Genomic DNA, 5,190 nt, shown 5'->3' with positions numbered 1-5,190 from the left:
ACCGCCCTCGGCCCGCGCAGGCGCGATGCGCGCAAGCCGTCAGCGGAGAAAGCCCGCCCCGCGGATGCGCATTCCCTACGCGCCCCTCGGACCCGAGAAGTGGAGCCACGGTCCTCGGCCTGCGCAGGCGCGGTGCCCTCAGGCCCGGCGTGAAACGTCCCGCTCCGGGCGGGAGCCCCACGCAGGCGCACTTTGCGTGTCGTGACTCCCTCCGGTCGCGCCAACCTGCTGTGAGGTCCGGCCTCGTGTCCGCGCGGAGCCGAGGCGCGGGGGCTGCCCGCCCGATCGGGAGACGGGGAGCGGGGCCCGCGGAGCATGTGGGCCCGGGATGGAGACCCGTCTTCGAGCGACAGAAAGGACCATCGTGTCTGGACCCGGCACTCCCGCTCTCGTGCTTCTCTTTAGTAATTCAGTTAGTCTCACTGTGCGCGCTGTTAAATGGGGGTCATTTGTCATCCTTTCCACTTGACACATGGGAGCAGAGTGATTGCGTTTTTATTTCACCACAAGGAAGTTTGAGATTAAGAGAGAAATAGATGACGTTAGCGAGACTTCCTGTTGGGCTGCCGGGCTGGGGGATCACGAGGAGACAGCGTTCAGGGTTTCAATTTTACAAAATGAAAAGAGTAACGGAGATGGATGTTGGCGATGGGTGGACAACATGAATGTATTTAATACACTGAACTATACACTTATAAATGGTTAAGGTGGTAAATTTTATGGTATGTGTGTTTAAAAAGGAACAGGAACACAAAATACCAATATGAGGGATGAAAAAAATTCATTACAGATTCTATAAATTTTAAAAGATGATGAACATATCACAAAACTTCTGAAAAAATTGACAAATTCCACAGATTTCTTGAAAAACAAATTACCAAAACTGAACAATATTTAGAAAACTTGCATAGTTCTATATCTGTTAAAGATATTGACTTAATAATAATTTTCTTACCAAGAATACTCCAGTCCCAGATGGTATCACTAGTAAATGTTTCCAAACATATAAGGAGAAAAGAATACCAATATTACACAAATTCTTCCAGAAAATAGAGAAAAGTGAAATACTTCCTAGATGGTTCTATGCAGCCAGGATAAAACTGCTATAAAATGTTAGCAAAAATAATCCAATGAGCCCAGCCAGTGTGGTGCAGTAGTTGAGCCTCAACCTATGAACCAGGAGGTCAAGGTAGGATTCTGGTCAGGGCACATGCCCAGGTTGCTGGCTCCATCCCCAGTAGGGAGTGTGCAGGAGGCAGCCAATCAATGCTTCTTTCTCATCATGGATGTTTCTATCTCTCTCCCTTCCTCTCTGAAATCAATAAATGTATATATATTTTAAAAATAGTCCAATGATATATAAAGTGATTATATTTCATAACCAAGTGTGTTTTATGTAATATATCACTTAATAAATGTATCATTTAAAAAACCTACCCACAAAGGAAGTCCAGTCTCAAATGGTTTCACTGGTGAATTCCATCAAATGTATAAGCAAGAAATAACACCATTATTAAACAAAATTTTAAGAAAATATAGGATGAGGTGGGTGGGAAGAGATTAACCAAAGAACTTATATGCATACTAGTGGCCCAGTGCATGAAATTTGTGCACGGGGGGGCTGAGGGTGGTCCCTCAGCCCAGCCTGCACCCTCTCCAATCTGGGACCCCTTGGGGGATGTCCGGCAGTCGGACATCCCTTTCGCAATCCGAGACCACTGGTTCCTAACCGCTCACCTGCCTCCCTGATCACCCCCAACTGCCCACCCGCCAGCCTTCTCACCCCCAACTGCCCCTCCCTGCCAGCCTGCTCACCCCCAACTGCCCATCCTGCTGGCCTGATCACCCCCAACTGCCCTCCCCTCCTGGCCTGATTGCCCCTAACCGCCTCTGCCTCAGCCCCACCACCATGGCTTTGTCCAGAAGGATGTCTGGAAGGTTTCCCGGAAGGTCTCCTGGTATAATTAGCATATTACCCTTTTATTAGTATAGATATACATACCGTATTTTCCAGCGTATAAGATGACTTTTTAACCCAGGAAAATCTTCTATATGCCCAGTCGTCTTATACGCCGAAAAATACAGTAACCCATGGACACAGACAATAGTGTGGTAAAGGCCTGGGGCGGGGGCAGAGGTGGGCTAGAAGGAGTTAATGGGGGGAGAGGAGAAATCTGTAATACTTTCAAAAATAAAGATAAATTTTAAAAAAATATATGGGATGGACACTTCCCAATTTGTTTTATTAGGCAAACATAATTCTAATACAAATATCTGACATACAGGAAAAAATTACTAATATCTCTCATAAAAATAGATGCAAAAACCCTTAAAGCATTAGCAAATCAAGCCCAACAATATATACTGAGGGTAACACATTATGGCCAAGTGGAGTTTATTCCAGTAATACAAACTTGGACTAACACTTGAAAATTAATGTAATTCACCATATTAACAGAATAAAGGAGAAAATTCAATCATTTCAATAAATAAGAAAAAGGATTTGACAAGAACTCCTTCTATCTGTTAAAAGGCATCTATCAAAAACCTATCACTAAAATCATACTTAATGTTATATTGAAAGTTTTTATTAGAAACAAGGCATATGTATCCCCTTCACCACTTCTATTCAACATTTTACAGGTGTTTGTTCGTAGCAAAATTATGCTCAGAGACTGAGAGTATCTTTGCCAATTATTTAACATAAGTTCACTGCGAAAATTGTAACATTTTATTATCCTGTATGCTATTGTAACAAGCCAATAGCATACAAGATAGTATCTCCTAATAAGTTGAAAAGAAAAAATATATACTCCAGCCCTAGCTGGTTTGGCTGAGTGGGTAGAGTGTTGGCCTGCAGACTGAAGGGTTCTGGATTTGATTCTGGCCAAGGGCACATGCCTGGATTGCGGGCTCGATCCCCAGTGTGGGGCATACAGGAGGCAGCCAAACAATGATTCTCTCTCATCATTGATGTTTCTATCTCTCTCCCTTCCTCTCTGAAAGAAAAAAATATATATTAAAATACATCATATATGTGTGTGTGTGTGTGTGTGTGTGTATCCTATATAATAAAAGGGTAATATGCAAATAGGCCAAATGGCAGAACCAAACAACCAGTCAAAGCGTAATATGTTAATGATAAGCTAAGGCTGCTCAACCGCTCACTATGACCTGCACTGACCACCAGGGAGCAGTCGACTGGTTGTATCTCCTAATAAGTTGATATGGGGGATGTCAGAGAGCTGGTTTCAGTCTGATCCCGCAGGCCACTCCCCTTGGGAGGGCATTATACATAGCTCATGGCTAGTGAGCATTGCTGCTGCAGCAGCACGAACGGGACTGATTGGGCAAGAGCCCCCGGCAGGTGGCAGGTAGGAGCTGCAGGCAGCATTGGACTGCAGGTTTCGGCCCGATCCCTGCAGGCCACCCAGAGGGACCCCACCTGTGCATGAATTCATGCACTGGATCTCTAGTGTGTGTGTGTGTGTATGTGTGTATGAGAGTGGTCAGATTATTATGATCTCTGAACATATAATAATCTGGCCACTCAGTGTATATCCTATATAATAAAAGGCTAATATGCAAATTGTCCCCTTGACCAAGAGTTCAACCAGCAGGCAGGCTGGCCAACCGCCCATGTCCCCTCCCCCTGGCCAGGATGGCCGGACCCCACCCATGCACGAATTCATGCACCGGGCCTCTATACACACACACACACACACACACACACACACACACACACACAACACACACACACTGAGTGGCCAGATTATTATGCATTCAGAGATCATAATAATCTGGCCACTCAGTGTATATACTCCAAACCAATGATAGATTAATTATACTATTATTCCAGGCAAAGAGGAGATGAAAGAAATTAAGTCCAAATTTAGTTAAAGTAGACCTTTCTACAAGTTGGTTCTCAGAAGAGTTGGTTTAGCCAGCCAACAGCTAGTGTCCAGCTGCCAGCGCTAACTGCAAGTCCCTTGTCACTAGAGCAAGATTTGAGTGGAACAAAGGCACCGCTGTTGGCGGGAAGGTGGTCTCCTTCATGGGCCGCTGCAGTTTTCATCACTGCTGGCACAGAGTAGCCTGGCCACCCCGAGGTCTTCAGAGAACTATTTGGATCAGCAAAAAGTAGCCTTTTCCAGACTGAACACTCTCGGTTAGTCCTCACAGACTCTTGGAATTAAAGTTTAAATAAGTACATCATAGTTGCTCCTCCACAACAATTTTGATGACATCATCCTAACACAACCCCCTCTTGTAAACAAATTAACCCTTAGATCAAAACCACTTCACTTAAGCCATAACAAGTAGATGTGAAATCATAACAAACCAATATACAACCAGAGGAAATCCTGGCTAGCACAATAAGGCAAGTAAATCAATAAATAAGTAAAAGGAATAACTATTAGAAAGGAAAACATAAAGTTATATACTACTAGGAATTAGGCTTACTGATTTACACGTCTTTATCTTTCACATTCTCTATTTTCTCTGGTACCTTTTTTATTTAAATCTCAAAATAATGAATTCATTGCCACCTGCTGGATCGTTCTTGTTGGATGGAGATGGCTCAATCTCACAGAAGCATTTTTTAAATCAAAGTGTATGAGTCCTCATTAGTTTAACAATTTCAACACTAAATCCATTAGGTTTTTGTTGTTGTTCATTTAGCTTAATGTGGTTGAATACTGTGTGCTATTCTGGGCCCACCAGAGAAAGTTATAAAAATGTGTGATGATTACAGAGTAAATTAAAAAATGTTCCCATTGAGTAAAAAAAAGCAAAGAGGCTAATATAGTGATTTTTTTTTTAAACTCTAAACCTGACATGATTTTATGGCAAATGTCCAAGAGACTTTAAAGGTTATAAAAAGCATACTCAAGTAAATGTTTGCGACAGAGTTCCACCAAAGGGGAAAACTGGTTTTTCCTTTTGATGCCTTTTCCTGGCAGCAGTTCCCTGGGCAAGAAACCACACACACACACACAAAGCAAGGCTGAGGAAAGTGTGCTCCCAGCTCCAGCTCCTTCTCAAAATTTAAAAGAAAAAACAAAAACAAAAACAAAAGCCCCGCTGTTTTGAGCTGGCCCTAACGTTGCCATGGATCCAAAGCAAACCCCAGCAGCTCCGCTCACGCTGGGCTGCCCTTCTGAGAGGGAGCAGCGATTCTGAAATGAC

The sequence above is a fragment of the Eptesicus fuscus genome, chromosome 3, assembly GCF_027574615.1.
Source record: "Eptesicus fuscus isolate TK198812 chromosome 3, DD_ASM_mEF_20220401, whole genome shotgun sequence".
NCBI lineage: Eukaryota > Metazoa > Chordata > Mammalia > Chiroptera > Vespertilionidae > Eptesicus > Eptesicus fuscus.
Note: the sequence above shows the minus strand (reverse complement) of the source record.